The sequence below is a fragment of the Saimiri boliviensis genome, chromosome 11 (assembly GCF_048565385.1).
Source record: "Saimiri boliviensis isolate mSaiBol1 chromosome 11, mSaiBol1.pri, whole genome shotgun sequence".
NCBI classification, from domain to species: Eukaryota; Metazoa; Chordata; class Mammalia; order Primates; family Cebidae; genus Saimiri; species Saimiri boliviensis.
In genome coordinates this window covers 22,216,364-22,234,395 of record NC_133459.1, presented here as the reverse complement: position 1 = coordinate 22,234,395, position 18,032 = coordinate 22,216,364, and the positions used below count along the sequence as shown (strand labels likewise).

General features: G+C 49.0%; 1 protein-coding gene across 3 annotated transcripts in view; it reads left to right on the top strand.

Annotated features, from left to right (window-relative positions):
• The first annotated feature begins 910 nt into the window (after positions 1-910).
• CNR2 (cannabinoid receptor 2) overlaps positions 911-18,032 on the top strand; it is a 40,078-nt gene continuing 22,956 nt past the window's right edge. Inside the window, exons 1-2 of one of the 3 annotated variants that reach the window (XR_012512343.1) lie at positions 911-2,295; positions 3,866-8,522. The gene's annotated coding sequence lies outside the window, so the exon portion shown is untranslated. Of the gene's footprint in view, positions 2,296-3,865; positions 8,523-18,032 lie in introns of those variants that run through there. The other 2 variants (XM_074380273.1, XM_003934868.3) reach the window with 2 other exon arrangements.

Below are 18,032 nucleotides of genomic sequence, written 5' to 3'. Positions count from 1 at the left end.
ACAACTTCCAAATGCTTGAAACATCTGGCAGTTCGTCTGTACTCCCAATCAGAAAAGTTTGGCTGGAACTAAGAGGTACCTGCCCCTCTCCACTGGCCCAGATCAGGGTCTGGGGTGTGGGGCAGGTACCTCTCAGCTTCAGCCAAGCTTTTCCACTTGAGTCCTGTGTTCCCATTACCCACAGTCCCTGCCACACCCTATTGCCCCACACCAGTACCCATTACCCATTATGTTAATCTGCCTGTAGACATTTGCATTTCAAAGCTCTGGCCTAGTGGTAAAGAGGCATTGGAATGGTATGTCCTTTAGGTGATCTAGTGTAAGGCTGGTGCAATATCCTCATTTTACAGATAAAGAAATTTGCCTTGCCGGGCGCGGTGGCTCAAGCCTGTAATCCCAGCACTTTGGGAGGCCGAGGCAGGTGGATCACGAGGTCAAGAGATCGAGACCATCCTGGCCAACATGGTGAAACCCTGTCTCTACTAAAAATACAAAAAATTAGCTGGGCATGGTGGCGCGTGCCTGTAATCCCAGCTACTCAGGAGGCTGAGGCAGGAGAATTGCCTGAACCCAGGAGGCGGAAGTTGCGGTGAGCCGAGATCGCGCCATTGCACTCCAGCCTGGGTAACAAGAGCAGAACTCCGTCTCAAAAAAAAAAAAAAAGAAATTTGCCTTTAGGGAAGTTAAGTGAATCAACTTCATAACCAGGCAGGATTAGAACCCAGGTCCCTTGACTCCAGGCTCTAGGCCCATACCCCACCCTGGCCGGGGTTCACTGTGAGAAAGAACCCAACCGCAGGGGCAAAAGCATTGTCACACCGGGGACCTGGAGGGGAAGTGGTTATAGGCACGGAAGGCCAGACCTCCTCACACTCAACTCACTCATCTGTGAAAAAGTAGAAAAGCAAGAGAAAGCTGGCTGGGGGGTGGCAGCTCAACAGGTGCTCTGAGTGGCACCCAGGGTCGGGTCCTGGGAGAGGACAGGACAGAAAGCAACTGGGACCCCTCTACCCCCGGCAGCTCCCGGTGCCCAACCACCCACAACCGTAAGTAGCTTTTTATGTTGTTTTAGGCATCTTCCTCATTCCAGAAAACCTGTATTCTTTTTTGTCTGTTTTCGAGATGGACTTTTGCTCTGTTGCCCAGGCTGGAATACAGTGGGGCAATCTCAGCTCAGTGCAACCTCCACCTCACAGGTTCAAGCGATTCTCCTGCCTCAGCCTTCGGTGTAGCTGGGATTACAGGCATGCGCTACCACACTCGGCTAATTTTTGTATTTTTAGTAGAGACGGGTTTCATCATGTTGGCCAGGCTGGTCTCGAACTCCCAACCTCAGGTGATCTGCCCACCTTAGTCTCCCAAAGTGCTGGGATTACAAGAGTGAGCCACCGCGCCCAGCCAAAACTTGTATTCTTACCTTATCCCTTCCCTGCAGGGACACAAGAAGCCAGGTGGGCCTGTCTGGGGCGGGGGATAGATGTCATTTCAGCATACCTGGGGTTTTGGAGGACCAGTCGCAGGAATGCTCAGGGCTGATATCCTCCTCCTAAGACCAGGAATCAGGACTTTGGCTTTCATTTCATTACAGGGACAAGAATCACACACACACCAATGGCCTTGCTGTGTGCCAGGCACTGCCCTAAGAGCCTTTAGTGGTTTGATTTATTTAATCCTCACAGCAGCTGGATGCAGTAGGCCCTATCACTGTTGCTCACCTGATAGATGTGGCTAGGTGACTGACCCGAAGTCACGCAGGCACTGAATGAGAGCACTGGCTTGAGCCTAGGCGCTCTGGCTTCACAGCCCACCCGTCCTCCGCCAGGCTCTCCTGCCTTACTGCGGACTGCAACAGTAGGTGGAGGCCAGGAAAGGGCCGGGCTGACAGAGGCCTCTGAGATGACCAGGCGAGTCCCGTGCTCTCATTTTATAGATGGGAAACCACAAGGTAGTGTTAGGGGCACACTGGACTCAGGAGACCAGGGGTCTGCCTTGGGGTAAGTTCCACTCAGCGGAGGGAAGAGCCGTCTCTTCCAGCGTGCCCTGGGGTCAGCGTCTAGGTCTGAATCCCAGCTCCGCCACTGGTATCTCGATGGCCTCAGGCAATTCACTCCATCTCCTTTCTGCTCAGCTTCCTCTTCTGAAGAAACATGGGCCCCAGAAGGTCGCTCACAGGCTTGTTGCGAGGGTCGACTGTGACGCAGGCACAGAGAGGACATCGGCACAGGGCTTGGGAATGGCCGTGGTGGAGAGTTTGATTTTCACCCCAACTGCCCTTGACGTGGATTTGAGATGCGGGTAAATGCGGCCTGGCTGTTGTTCCCTGGAATGAGTGGCAAACAGACACCTTAGCAGCATGAAAGCCAGGACGGAGGCTGGGGAGCAGTTCAGGGAGACCTCAGGAGGTAGAGTCCCAGCAACCCGGGCCACAGCTCTGTAACCAGCTTGTGGCGCACCACAATGACCCCCTAAACTGCCCTGGGCAGGTGAAATGCATCCTTTACCCTTTGGCCAGCTAAGGCCAGGCTAAGGCAGTGAAGATGGGAAAATGGCAGCCTGGCTTAGTCAAGCAGAGACCTCCAGCGCCAGCCCCTTCTCTTCCCTCCTCATTTTACAGTAACGGTCACTTTTTTTTTTGAGCTAGAGTCTCACACTGTCACCTGGGCTGGAGTGCAATGGAGCGTTCTCTGCTCACCACAACCTCCGCCTCCTGGATTCAATGATTCTCCTGCCTCAGCCTCCCAAGTAGCTGGGATTACAGGCACCCACCACCATGCCCAGCTAATGTTTTTGTATTTTTAGTAGAGACAGGTGTTCACTATATTGGCCAGGCTGGTCTCGAACTCCTGACCTTGTGATCCACCTGCCTCAGCATCCCAAAGTGCTGGGATTACAGGCATGAGCCACCATGTCCAGCCACTGGTCACTCCTACTGCACACATTCAGATGTGCATAAAATGTTCTTTCCCTTATTCAGATTAAATCACATTCAGTAGGACTCTGAGCCTCATCCTATTGGGCTAGGAGAAATGGAGTCTCCAAGTGCGCTGAGCTTCCCTCACTCCCACCCCCACCTCTCTGCATCACACGTTGACCCAGAGGGTCACATACAGAGCATAAGCATGAGGGAGGCTCCTGGGTCCTCCTACGATGGATGCCCATTGCCCAAGCGGGCTTGATCATCTGAAGTCCAGCCTTGCCCACTTCCCCGGCATGCCTGGAGTCCAGATTCTTTGCAAGAACTGAAACCACCTTGTCTTATTTTGACCTCCAGGATGTATCACCCAGTGACTTCCCCCAGAGGTCCCACTATCTCCCCAGAAAGCCAAGCCCACGACCTCTGGTCCCCTCCCAATCAGGGACAATCTCTCCTCTCCCCTTGGCTGTGGATGGCAGATGGATACTCTTCTCTCCCCACCCCCCACCTACGTAGCCTAACCTTCTCACTGCGCTCAGGTTCTCAGTTCTCAGGAAAGTACAGGAAGAAGGGTTGTCTTCGTATAGCTTCTGTCTTCCTACTCTCACCCCTGCAAAAAGTCCCTGAGCCAGGAGACGCAAAGGGCACTCTCTGAAAAGAGACAGGCAGCCCTATCTTGCAGACAGGAAAAACCAAGGCTCAGTAGTGTCACACAGCCGAGGAACAGTGGAGCCCGCGTGAGGGGAGTCCTGTACTGTGGGCTCAGAGCTCCTGCTGTCAGTCATGGAATCATGTGGAATCGCATGGAACCCCCAGTCTCCCTCATCAGTTACTCAGGTGACCTGGGGCAAGTCACATCACCTTTCTGAACCTCAGTTTCTTCAACTCTAAAAATGACACTCTCACAGCATTCCCAACCTGCCTCAAAGGAGCTCTCTTTTGTTTCTTTAGCAAACATTGGTGAAACGTTTGCTATGCATTTGAGCTCTGTGACCTTTCCTCATTCACTCCTCACCGCAACTGAAGAGGGAGCTGCTATGACTAATCATGTTTGCAAGGTGAGAAACTAAGCTCACACAAGCTTAAGACTTGTCCAGGGGGCTGGGCATGGTGGTTCACACCTCTAATCCCAGCACTTTGGGGGGCCCAGGCAGGAGAATAGCTTGGGCTCAGCAGTTCAAGACCAGTCTGGGAAACATAGTGAGACCCTGTCTCTACAAAACAAAAAATTCAAAATTAGCCAGGCCTGGTGGCACATGCCTGTGGTCCCAGCTACTCAGGAGGCTGAGGTGGAAGAATCATTTAAGCCTGGGAGATTGAGGCTGCAGCGAGCTATTATTGCCTGGGCAACTGAGCAAGATCCTGTCTCAAAAAAAAAAAAAAAAAAAAAAAAGACAAAAAAAAAAGAAGCATGTCCACGGTCACACAACTGGTGGTAAAGGCAAAGCTGAGACTCAAGTCCAGGTCAGTCTGGAGCCAGAACCAAGCCATGTCGTGGTGGGAATCAAATCGGAGAACAGGAGAGGAAACGCCTCTGGGTGCGGAGATTCAGTGCAGGCTCGGGAGCCATCACCAGGGCTGTCTTTATTGTGTTGCTTGCAAGGTTGTGGTTCAGATGCCATCACATGGACAACCTGAGAACCTATGCTGGGGAGGATATTGGGGAGATATTATATGAATATGGCTGACTTCTCTCCCCCCACCCCAAACTGAACAGTCCAATCCAGTCCTTCAAGGTGTCCATTCTGTGCCAAAACCCTGAGGCTCTAGCCTTTGCCCAGGTGACTTCCCGTTTTCATGATGATCTCTGACAAACCTTCCCTGCCTGTGTTTAGGGCTGTCACTGGCATTATTTTATGTAATCCTCACCTCGGTCCTGGAAAGGTACTTCTCTTTCTCTCCCCAAGCTATAAACGAGGACACTGAGGTCTCAGGAGAGTGCAGAGTGGGAACCCACGCATAGCCAAGGCTCTCAGCCCCCAGCTATGCCACAGAGACCACCAGAAGAGTAAGATCGGGTCTCAGCCCTCTTCCAGCAGAGCCCAGAACAGTATAAACTGCTCCCTTTTCCCTCCATTTCTTGTGGAGGGAAAGGATGTACTGAGTCTTCACGCCATGCAGCAAAGACCTCAAATGCCAAGGAGAGGAAATGGCAGACAAGGGCAGATTAATGAGGTAGGTCAGCGGGGGAGGAACTGCACAGTGGGGTTAGGGCCAAGCAGGGAGGGAAGGATTCCCCAGCAGGTGAGGGAGTGAAGGCTGCTGGGGCTCCAACCTGTTGGGAAGGATGTGGGTGAGTCCTTGAGCAGAGATGACTTCGTGGTTCAGTGTCCCGTGAGCTTCGTGGCTTCTCCTCCGCTACCCAACCTGCTCCCACTGCCCAGAGAGGAGGTCTTTGATCTGCTTACACAGTGAGTCAGAGGCAGCTTTTCCACTCCCCCACCCCACCGACCCACCCCTCTCTCAGCGGCTCCATTGCCTCCCTAGAGGTTGAGGCCACCCCTAAGTTCCTCTTTGAGAGCCACAGCTGCATTCACATTGTTGCCTCGGCCTAAATTCAATGAGTTTGTCCTGTTTCTCCCCAGGATCTGTTTGGGTTCTGGGAAATCTGACCAAGCTGGAAGCTGGGGAATAGAGCCCACTGAGGACCAGGGAGGAGCCAGAGGGTGCTTCACTGACCCTCTGTACCCCTCCCTCCCTTCCAACAGGCCCATTTGACAGATGAGGTCCCAAGGCTTAGACAGGTGGAGACGGGAGACAAACCCAAGACTGTCTTCCCACTACTTTCTACCATCTTTTCCCACCAGGGAGGGAGATGTTCCAGAAGGTTCACATCATTAGAAGGTCTTGATGCCTGTTTCCATTTTTTAAAAAGTAGTGAATAATTATTGTAATATTTAGAAGATATTTTTCTCAATGTGTGAGATCTTCCTAGGATAAGTGGAAGAATCAAATCCAGCAGTTATACCCTGGCATGGTGGCACACCCCTGCCATGCCAGCAACTCAGGAGGCTGAGGTTGGAGGATTGCTTGAGCCCAGAAATTCAAGGCTACAGTGAGCCGAGATTGTGCCACTGCACACCAGCCTGGGTGACAGAGCAAGATCCCCATCTCAAAAACAAAATAAATTTTTGAAAAGCGATAGTTGGCCAGGCTTGGTAGCTCACACCTGTACTCCCAGCATCTTGGGAGGCCAAGGCGGGTGGATCATGAAGTCAGAATATTGAGACCATCCTCACCAACATGGTGAAACACTATCGCTACCAAAAATACAAAAATTGGCTGAGCATGGTGGCCTGTGCCTATAATCCCAGCTACTTGGGCGGCTGAGGCAGGGAAATCACTTGAACCAGAGAGTTGGAGGTTGCGGTGAGCCAAGATGGTGTCACTGCTCTCCAGCCTGGTGATAGAACAAGACTCCATCTCAAAAAAAAAAAAAAAAAAAAAAAAAAAAAGAAAGAAAGAAAAGAAAGGGGATAGATTGAACAATTATCTCATGACTCACCAACCAGGTCATTAATAATTTATCCATAGCTTTGGCTGATACATGACTTTACATGGTTTTTGCTCTTAATCTGATATCATTTAATTTATACACTTACTGAGCCAATGATTAAAGACAACGTAGAAACTGATGTCAAAAGAAACTGTTGTTGAAAATACAAGGAGGCTGGGTACAGTGGTTTGCACCTGAAATCTCAGCACTTTGGAAGGCTGAGGTGGGTGGATCACTTGAGGCCGGGAGTTCAAGACTAGCCTGGCCAACATGGTGAAACCCCATCTCTACTACTAAAAATAAAAATAAAAATTAGCCAGCTGTGTTGGCACATGCCTGTAATTCCAGCTATTTAGGAGGCTGAGGCTGGAGAATCGCTTGAACCCAAGTGGCAGAATTGAGATGGCATCTTTTTTTTTTTTTTGAGACGGAGTTTTGCTCTTGTTACCCAGGCTGGAGTGCAATGGTGCGATCTCGGCTCACCGCAACCTCTGCCTCCTGGGCTCAGGCAATTCTCCTGCCTCAGCCTCCTGAGTAGCTGGGATTACAGGCACGCGCCACGATGCCCAGCTAATTTTTTGTAATTTTAGTAGAGACGGGGTTTCACCATGTTGACCAGGATGGTCTCGATCTCTTGACCTCGTGATCCGCCCGCCTCAGCCTCCCAAAGTGGTTTTTTTTTTTTTTTTTTTTTTTTTGAGACAGAGTCTCGCTCTTGCTGCCCAAGCTGGAGTGTGGTGCAGTGGCGTGATCTCGGCTTACTCCCTCCACCCCCAGGGTTCAAGCAATTCTCCTACCTCAGCCTCCTGAGTAGCTGGGATTACAGGCACATGGCACCACGCCCAACTAATTTTTTGTACTTTTAGTAGAGATGCAGTTTCACCATATTGGCTAGGCTGGTCCTGAACTCCTGACCTCAAGTAATCTGTCCACCTTGGCTTCCTAAAGTGCTGGGATTACAGGCATGAGCCACCATGCCTGGCCTGCTTCAAGATTCATAAATGACATTTATCTGATCAAATTTCTTTTTTTTTTTTGAGACGGAGTTTCGCTCTTGTTACCCAGGCTGGAGTGCAATGGCGCAATCTCGGCTCACCGCAACCTCCACCTCCTGGGTTCAAGCAATTCTCCTGCCTCAGCCTCCTGAGTAGCTGGGATTACAGGCACGCGCCACCATGCCCAGCTAATTTTTTAGATTTTTAGTAGAGACGGGGTTTCACCATGTTGACCAGGATGGTCTCGATCTCTCTCTCTTTTTTTTTTTTTTTTTTTTTTTTTTTTATGAGAGGGAGTTTCGCTCTTGTTACCCAGGCTGGAGTGCAATGGCGTGATCTCGGCTCACCGCAACCTCTGCCTCCTGGGTTCAGGCAATTCTCCTGCCTCAGCCTCCTGAGTAGCTGGGATTACAGGCACGTGCCACCATGCCCAGCTATTTTTTTGTATTTTTGGTAGAGACGGGGTTTCACCATGTTGACCAGGACGGTCTCGGTCTCTTGACCTCGTGATCCACCCACCTCGGCCACCCAAAGTGCTGGGATTACAGGCTTGAGCCACTGCGCCCGGCTTGATCAAATTTCTTATATGACATATCAGAGAGGTCCTAGTACTTCACAGCATTTCAAAGATTGGTAAGAAGAAAGGCTAATATATATTCTTTCTTTCCCGGTACTGGGCATAAAAGAGATCTAACACCTGTGAGGCATATAGAGAGGCATGCAAATAGGGGCCTGAGACGTATTTTTTTCTTTTTTTTTGACACAGAGTCTCACTTCATCACCCAGGCTGGAGTGCAGTAATTCAGGCATGGCTCACTGCAGCCTTGACCTCCCAGACTCAAGCCATCCTCCCATCTCAGGCTCCCAATTAGCTGGGACTGCAGGCACATGCCACCACTCCCAGCTAAGTGAGACCTATTTTCTCATATATAACATTTTCTCATCATATAACAAACAGAAAATTACTTTTCAAAAGTATAAATTGGCCAGGTGTGGTGGCTCATGCCTGTAATGGCAGCAGCTTGGGAAGCTTAGGTAGACGGATCGTCTGAGCTCAGGAGTTCAAGACCAACCTGGGCAACGTGGCAAAACTCCATCTCAGAGAAGGAAGGAAGGAAGGAAGGAAGAAAGGAAGGGAGGGAGGGAGGGGGCGAGAGAGGGAGGGGAAAGAAAGGGAGAAGGAGAGAGAAAAATTTCAAATGATACGCTTATTGAAAATCATATATTTGATTTAAAATTACTTCCTTTTTCATGGGCCATAGGAAATTCTGAAATGGCTCCAGTAATTCTCACTGGGGTTTGTAAAACTGTTTTCTCTGTCCCACACACCCCATTTAATCCTTACAACAGCCTGAGTGGAGGTGTTTTCATTATTCCCATTTTACAGATGAGGACAGTGAGGCGCCAGGAGGTGATGTAATTTGCCCAAGAGACCACAGCTTTAATAAGGGGCAGGAGGCAGGCACAGTGGTGTTGGCCTGGACTCCCACTACTGGGGAGTCTGAGGGAGGAAGACAACTAAAGCCTAGTTCTCCAAAAGACGTCAGAGTGGGAGCAGAATCAGAACTTACAACTATGATTCGGGCTGCTTCTCTCTACCTATTTCCTCCTTGTTCTCAGTTGGTTCTGAGAATAAGTTCAGGACCCACTGAGAACCTGTGTTCAGAACCAACTGAGAATCTGTTTGTTTTACACAGAACAGGAACGGGAACTAGAAATCCAGGCCACCTTGCAAGTTTGGCTCCCAAGGCCTGAGATGGGCTTAATAGAGTGTCCTGTGATCTCACTCGATCCCGAATACCAGGCCAGAGATTGTAACATGCTTTCTTTGTTATGATCCCAGGGACCAAAAGCCAACAGATACATACATGCACATTAATTTATTCTACTATAGAGAAGTAGAGGGAACTCACAGGAGGGTCAGCTCCCCAGATGTCTGGCCTATCCCTGGCCGTTCCTCATCTCTCCACAGCCTGAGCACCCATGCCAGGTTTAATTCATCCATCAGCCTCTGCCCAGCTGTCCCTTTGTCCCCTCAAGCTCCTTTGCCACCACTCACAGATCTTATCAGCTCCGTGAGTCAAGTCTCTCTGCTGATGCTGGTTTCCTCAACGACAGAACAAGAGTGATACTCATTCCCTTCACGGACTAGTTGTGTAGAATATATAAATTAATATATAAAGTGCAAGGATGGCCAGGCGAGGTGGCTCACGTCTGTAATCCCAGCACTTTGGGAGGCCAAGGCAGGTGGATCACCTAAGGTCAGGAATTTGAGACAAGCCTGGCCAACATGGTGAAACCCCATCTCTACTAAAATTACAAAAACTAGCTGGTGTGGTGGCAAGCACCTGTAATCCCAGCTACTCTGGAGGCTGAGGCAGGAGAATTGCTTGCACCTGGGAGGTGGAGGTTGCAGTGAGCTGAGATTGCACCACTGCACTCCAGCCTGGACGACAAAGCCAGACTCCATCTCAAAAAAAAAAAGTGAAGTGCAGAGAATAGTACCTGACACACTGTATACAGTAGGTCCAATTTCAGTATTAGTTGCTACTGTGTCATAATCACCAGGGTGTTTCAAGAACTGAGCCTCCATGGCTCTCCACATCGCTTCACAAACTCCCCTCTTCTATTCCCCAAACCAGCCTGAATTGCAACCTCAACCGCTGACTGATGCAACCCTGTAAGCAAACCAGAAACATGGCTAGGGCAGGGGCCCTGCCCTTTGCGATCTGGCCAAGCCAGGAAGAGGTGGAGTGGCCTGGAGGCAAACCGCAGGCGATTCAGAATGTTCACCACGTGAACATTCTGTCCTACTGCTTTATAGAGAAGCCACCAGGAAAAGTCCTCATTGGCAAAGCACGGTGGCTCATGCCTGTAATCCCAGCGCTTTGGGAGGCCAAGGCAGGTGGATCACAAGGTCAAGAGATCGAGACTATCCTGGCCAACAAGGTGAAACTCTGACTCTCTTAAAAATACAAAAATTAGCTGGGCATGGTGGTGCATGCCTATAATCCCAGCTTCTCAGGAGACAGAGGCAGGAGAATCACTTGAACCCAGAGATTCAAGGAGGCAGAGGATGTGGTGACCCAAGATCGTGCCTCTGCACTCCAGCTGGTGACAGAGCAAGACTGTGTCTCAAAAAAAAAAAAGAAAGAAAGAAAGAAAAAGAAAGTCCTCATTATTAGGGGACAGGCGTCTCTGTCCCCTGGTTATAATGCCTTACTTTGTATGAAAGTTTCCTTTCCTACAAAGAGAACTTCATGGGTAGAAGGGGTGACTGGCCACTTCCAGGTGTGACTTGAACAATGCTCCTCCCACCCCCATACAAATGCATACTTCCCGATGACTGATTGAGATTTCACCAGTAACAGGCTACCCTCAGGATGAGGGAGATCCACACCTGCTTACCAGTCATTTACTTACACTTTAATATCACAGAGCATCAAATACTTTTCTGTAGTAGGCTTTCTTTGAAAGAGGGAGACAGGCCTTGTAGTTCCTGCTATAAAAAACGAGGATTAGGCCTGGCGTGGTGGCTCACGCCTGTAATTCCAGCACTTTGGGAGGCCGAGGCGGGTGGATCACGAAGTCAAGAGATTGAGACCGTCCTGGTCAACATGGTGAAACCCCATCTCTACTAAAAATACAAAACATTAGCTGGGCATGGTGGTGCATGCTTGTAATCCCAGCTACTCAGGAGGCTGAGACAGGAGAATTGCCTGAACCCAGGAGGCGGAGGTTGCGGTGAACCGAGATGGCGCCATTGCACTCCAGCCTGGGTAACAAGAGCGAAACTCCGTCTCAAAAAAAAAAAAAAAAAAAAAGGAGGATTGGCCAGATGCAGTGGCTCACACGTGTAATCCCAGCATTTAGGAGACAGCATAAGTCAAATTACCTGAGGTCAGGAGTTCGAGACTAGCCTGGCCATCATGGTGGAACCCTGTCTCTAATAAAAACACAAAAAATTAGCCTGGCGTGGTGGTAGGCACTTGTAATCCCAAGCTACTCAGGAGGCTAAGCCAGGAGAATCACTTGAACCGGGGAGGCAGAGGTTGTAGTGAGCTGAGATTGTGCCACTGTACTCCAGTCTGGGTGACAGAACGAGACTCTAAAAAAAAGACAGGATCTGAGTATCTGAGTGACATCCCCTGGATCACAAGGGAGCTCCCTAGTGGGACAAAGCGAAGATGGCTGTCTTCAGGCAGTGTGAACTCTGGAATCTGGTGAAGCAGAAAATGGGGAGCCTGAATGCCATTTTTTAACATTTCAAAGGGCCCTGCAGAATGATTAGAGAGTCCCCAGGAGAAAGCCGAAGGAGCCAGCTAAGCAACTAGGACGCAGGCCCCTGTGACAGATGCAGGCCTGGGCACAGGTTTGGGTTCACATCAGGCTCTGCCCTTTCGTGCAGCCTCAGGCAAATCATTGCATCTTCGATCCTGGGTCTCCTTGTCTGCAAAACAGAGATAATGATAATAGGACCACTCTCCCTGACTGTGAGGATTAATTGCATTTTACACAACCAGCTATTGTTAAAGTGCAGCTCCCCACAATCCCATTTTCACCCTTGCATTTATGGCCTGGCAGCTTAGGTTCTACAAAGCTGATCCATTCATCCTTTGAGGAGCACCTTTGGTGTGTTACAGCAGGCATGCCCTTCTTACCCATGCAAGTTTAAAAAATGCTGGTTGGCCAGGTGCGGTGGCTCCCTGTTGTGATCCCAGCACTTTGGGAGGCCAAGGTAGGTCAAGAGATAGAGACCATCCTGGCCAACATGGCGAAATCCCGTCTCTACTGAAAATACAAAAATTAGCTGGGCGTGGTGGCGCTTGTAGTCCCAGCTACTTGGGAGGCTGAGGCAGGAGAATCGTTTGAACCTGGGAGGCAGATGGCAATGAACCAAGATTGCGCCGCTGCACTGTAGCCTGGCGACAGAGCGAGACTGTCTCAAAAAAAAAAAAAAATGCTTGTTTTCTTTTCTTTTTTTTTTTTTTTTTTTGAGACAAAGCCTGGGGTCGCACTCTGTTGTCCAGGCTGGAATGCAGTGGCACGATCACGGCTACCTGTAGCCTCAACCACCTGGGCTCAGGTGATCCTCCTACCTCGGCTTCCCAAGTGTCTGGGACCACAGGCACGCACCACTACTCCTGGCTAATATTTTTTATTTGTAGAGACAGGGTCTTCCTATATTGCCCAGGCGTGTCTTGAACTCCTGGGCCCAAGGGCTCCTCCCACCTCAGCCTCTCAAATTGCTGGGATTACAGGTGTGAATCACTGCACCTAGCCTCACTTTGGAAATCAGAAAGCAGGTTGCACTCCTTGAGGATGTTCACATGTGTCAGAGAGAATGCCTCCAACCAATCTATTAATAAACAGTTATTGAGCACTGATCACGGGTGACGTAGCTTCACTTAAAATACAGGGGTGTGGCTGGGCACGGTGCAATCCCAGCACTTTGGGAGGCTGAGGTGGGCAGATCACAAGGTCAGGAGTTCAAGACCAGCCTGGCCAACATAGTGAAACGCTGTCTCTACTAAAAATACAAAAAATTAGCTGGTGTAGTGGCAGGTACCTGTAATCTCAGCTACTTGGAAGGCTGAGGCAGGGGAATTGCTTGAACCCAGAGGCAGAGGTTGCAGTGAGCCGAGATTGTGCCACTGCACCCCAGCCTGGGCTGGGTGACAGTGTGAGACTCTGTCTCAAAAAAAAAAAAAAGATACAGGAGGGAACAAAACAATGGGCTCTCACTCCCTTGGAGAAACTAGTCTAGTGTCCTGGTGACTAATGGTGGTTCTGGAAGCATGGTTCAGTAAAATGGTCCAAGCTGGGAAGGATAAAAATGAGATTAGGGAAGAGAGGGTTGCCCACAGGTATAAGAGCGACCCTCTGCTTCTCCATCTGTAAGCCCCAAAGGCATTCACCTTGCCTGCTGCCTAGACAGAGCCTATTCCTTAAGATAGCAGAATTGCAATAAAGAGTAATTTATGCAGAGCCGGCTGTGCAGGAGATGGGAATTTTATTATTAATCAAATCAGTCTCCCCAGCATTTGAGAATCAGGGTTTTTTTTCTTTCCTTCTTTTTTCTTTTTTAATTTTTTTTTTTTTTTTTTTTTTTTTTTTTTTTAAGGAAGGTGTTTCACCATGTTGGTCAGGCTGGTCTTGAACTCCCGACCTCAGGTGATCTGCCCACCTCAGCCTCCAAAGTGCTTAGATTACAGGCATGAGCCACCACGCCCAACCTGAGAATCAGAGTTTTTAAGGACAACTTGGTGGGTTGGCGGGGAGCCAATGAGTCAGGAGTGCTGATTGGCCAGGGATGAAATCACAGGGAGTCAAAGCTGCCTTATTGCATAGGTGAGGGGGCCACAGATCAGATGAGCCAATTTATAGATTTGGGTGGTACCAGCTGATCCATCAAGTGCAGGATCTGCAAAGCAGTTTAGGGAGGGTCAAAATCTTGTGGCTTCCAGCTGCATGACTCTTAAACCTTTATTGATTGATTGATGGATGGATGGATGGAGACTCCTCTGTTGCCCAGGCTGGAGTGCTGTGGCACGATCTCGGCTCACTGCAGCCTCTGCCTCCTGGGTTCAAGCAATTCTCCTGCCTCAGCCTCCTGAGTAGCTGGGATTACAGGTGTGCACCACCACACCTGGCTAATTTTGTATTTTCAGTAGAGACAGGATTTCACCATGTTGGCCAGGCTGGTCTTAATTCCTGACCTTAAGTGATCAGCCTGCCTCAGCCTTCTAAAGTACTGAGATTACAAGCGTGAAGCACCACACCCGGCCCTAAACTATAATTTCTAATCTTGTGGCTAATGTTAGCCCTACAAAGACAATCTAGTCCCCAGGCAAGAAGGAAGTGTATTTTGGGAAAGAGCTGTTACCGTCTCAGTTTTTTTTTTTTTTTTTTTTTTGAGATGGAGTTTCGCTCTTGTTACCCAGGCTGGAGTGCAATGGTGCGATCTCGGCTCACCGCAACCTCCGCCTCCTGGGTTCAGGCAATTCTCCTGCCTCAGCCTCCCGAGTAGCTGGGATTACAGGCACGCGCCACCATGCCCAGCTAATTTTTCGTCTTTTTAGTAGAGACGGGGTTTCACCATGTTGACCGGGATGGTCTCGATCTCTTGACCTCGTGATCCACCCGCCTCGACCTCACAAAGTGCTGGGATTACAGGTGTGAGCCACCACGCCCAGCCTATCGTCTCAGTTTTAAACTACAAACCAAGTTTGTCCCAAAGTTAGTTCAGCCTACGCCTAGGAATGGACAAGCACAGCTTGGACGTTAGAAGCAAGATGGAATTGGTTAATTAGATCTCTTTACTGTTTCAGTCATAACTTTGCAAAGGTGATTTCGCATCTAGGCTGCCCAACTTCTGTGGCCGGGGTCTGGCACCAGGTATATGACAGCAGCCTGTGTTTGAATTCTGACTCTGTCATTTACAAACTTTGTGACCTCAGGCAAATCCATTCTAGCTGAGCCTCTGGTTCTTCACAGATAAGATTGTGAAAATGAGACAATCTACCTCCAAGGGCAGTTTGGAGGATAAAGGAGACAGAGCATTTCTATGTGGTAACAACATTTAAAATCTATTCTTTTAGCAATTTTGATATATGTATCATAACATCACACTGCTATTCCATAAATATATAAAATTATTATTTTTCCATCAAAAATAAAATGAAAACATTTAAAAATAATATATAGTACGGGCCGAGTGTGGTGGCTAACACCTGTAATCCCAGCACTTTGGTAGGCGGAGTCTCAAACTCTTGAGACCAGGAGTTTGAGACCAGCCTGGCCAACATGGCAAAACCCCGTCTCTACTAAAAATACAAACATTAGCCCCGCATGGTGGCACATGCCTGCAATCCCAGCTACTCTGGAGGCTGAGGCAGGAGAATAGCTTTAACCTGGGAAGGCGGAGGTTGCAGTGAGCTAAGATCACACCCCTGCACTCTAGCCTGGGTGACAGAGCAAGACTCTGTCTCAAAAAAATAATAATAACTTAGAAAAATAATATATAGTACGGATTTGAACAACAACAGAAAAGGACACGCTGCTTGTAAAAAGCCTTTCACAGTGCCTGCCACAAAGGAAGCACTCAGGAGAGTGGCAAATTCATTTTCTTCACATAGTTGAACCACAACAACATATTGCAACAGTTTGCATGCAGAAGCAGAGATAAGAATCTAGCTGCCTTCTCGTAAGCCAGACAATTAAAGAGATTTGCCAAAAAAAGTTATTTTCGTTTAAAAATATGTTATTTTAGGCCGGGCGTGGTGGCTCAAGCCTGTAATCCCAGCACTTTGGGAGGCCGAGGCGGGTGGATCACGAGGTCAAGAGATCGAGACCATCCTGGTCAACATGGTGAAACCCCATCTCTACTAAAAATACTAAAAATTAGCTGGGCATGGTGGCGCCTGCCTGTAATTCCAGCTACTCAGGAGGCTGAGGCAAGAGAATTGCCTGAACCCAGGAGGCGGAGGTTGTGGTGAGCCGAGATTGCGTCATTGCACTCCAGCCTGGGTAACAAGAGTGAAACTCCATCTAAAAAAAAAAAAAAAAAAATATATATATATATATATATATATATATGTGTGTGTGTGTGTGTGTGTGTGTGTGTGTGTGTGTGTGTGTGTTATTTTATCATGCCTGTAATCCCAGCAGTTTGGGAGGCTGAGGTGGCCGGATCACAAGGTCAGGAGTTTGAGACTAGCCTGGCCAATGTGGTAAAACTCCATCTCTACTAAAAATACAAAAATTAACCAGATGTGGTGGCAGGTGCCTGTAGTCCTAGCTACTAGGGAGGCTGGGGCAGGAGAATTGCTTAAACCCGGGAGGCAGAGGTTGCAGTGAGCCAAGATTGTGCCACTGCACTCCAGCCTAGGTGACAGAGCAAGACTCCATGTCAAAAAAAAATATGTTATTTCAGGCCGGGTGCAGTGGCTCATGCCTGTAATCCCAGCACTTTGGGAGGCCAGGGTGGGCGGATCACAAGGTCAGAAGTTCGAGACCAGCCTGGCCAACAGGGTGAAACCCTGTCTCTTCTAAAAGTATAAAAATTAGCCAGATGTGGTCCTAGATACTCGGGAGGCTGAGGCGGGAGAATCACTTGAACCTGGGCGGCAGAGGTTGCAGTGAGCCAAGATCTTGCCATTGCACTCCAGCCTGGGTGACAGAGCAAGACTCCTTCTCGAAAAAAAAAAAAAAAAAGTTACTTCTATTAATATGCAATAGGAATATTAATTTTCTTTAAGTTCTCAGTTTTGTTCTCCAGTACAACAAGTACTAATAGATGTAACCTACATCAACGAAAGCTCTTTATTGTCAGGGTGACTTTTAAGACAGTAAAGGGCCACTGAGACCACAAAGTTTGAGAAGTGCTGCTCCAGGCTTTTGTGATCTGCCTTTCTCAAGCCAGCTCTTTTGCAATCCGACAACACCCCCATCTTCTGCCCCGTGTGACTAATTGCATAACTTCCATGTTGGAAGGACCTTTTGAGATCTCATCAAAAAACCACTCCTGGGAGGGTGCAGTGGCTCACGCCTGTAATTCCAGCACTTTGGGAGGCCAAGGTGGGCAGATCACTTGAAGTCCAGAGTTCAAGATCAGCCTGGCCAAAATGGTGAAACACTGTCTTTACTTAAAATACAAAAATTAGCCAGGTGTGGAGGCTGAGGCAGGAAAATTGCTTGAACCTGGGAGGAGGAGACTGCAGTGAGCCAAGATCATGCCACTGCACTCCAGCCTGGGGGACAGACCAAGACTCTGTAAAAAAACAAACAAACAGGCTGGGCGCGGTAGCTCATGCCTATAATCCCAGCACTGGGAGGCCGAGGTGGTTGGATCACAAGATCAAGAACTCGAGACCATCCTGGTGAACATGGTAAACCCGTCTCTACTAAAAATACAAAAATTAGCTGGGCGTGGTGGCGTGTGCCTGTAGTCCCAGCTACTCAGGAGGCTGAGGCAGGAGAATTGCCTGAACCCAGGAGGCAGAGGTCCCAGTGAGCTGAGATCGCTCCATTGCACTCCAACCTGGGTAACAAGAGCGAAATTCCATCTCAAAAAAACAAACAACAACAACAACAAAAAACCACTCCTGGTGCAGATGGACCTACTGAGAAGGGGACTCTTGTGCCTGAGGTTATGCAGCCATCAGTTCCACCTGGGACTAGACCAGCATCCTGCCTGTCTCCTTAATCCAGGGCTCTCCTTATGATGGCAAGCTGGCAGGTGCTCCCTAGCACAATCTCAGCTTCCTGTTATTTCATCCCCAAAAGTTCTGAGTGGAGACAGAGTCTTCCCCCTCTGCTTTCCTGTCCCCACCTTCCCTCCTGCCTCCCCCCTCCCTCTTTGACATTCCCCCTACCAGCCCAAGGGCACAGCAGAGCTGACACTGTCACTCTCATTGGTTACCAACTAGCAAAGAACTTAAGAAAGTGAGGAGAAAGTTCTAGTGGGTACACATATATAGGATATATAAGCTGCCATTCACGGAGGGCTGTGTGGGGCAGGCACTGTATCAGGCTTGAGCTAACTCAGTTAATCTTCATGCCTCACCACCACTGATGGAACAAGCACTACTTGTTATGCCTGTTCTATGGATGAGGAAACTGAATG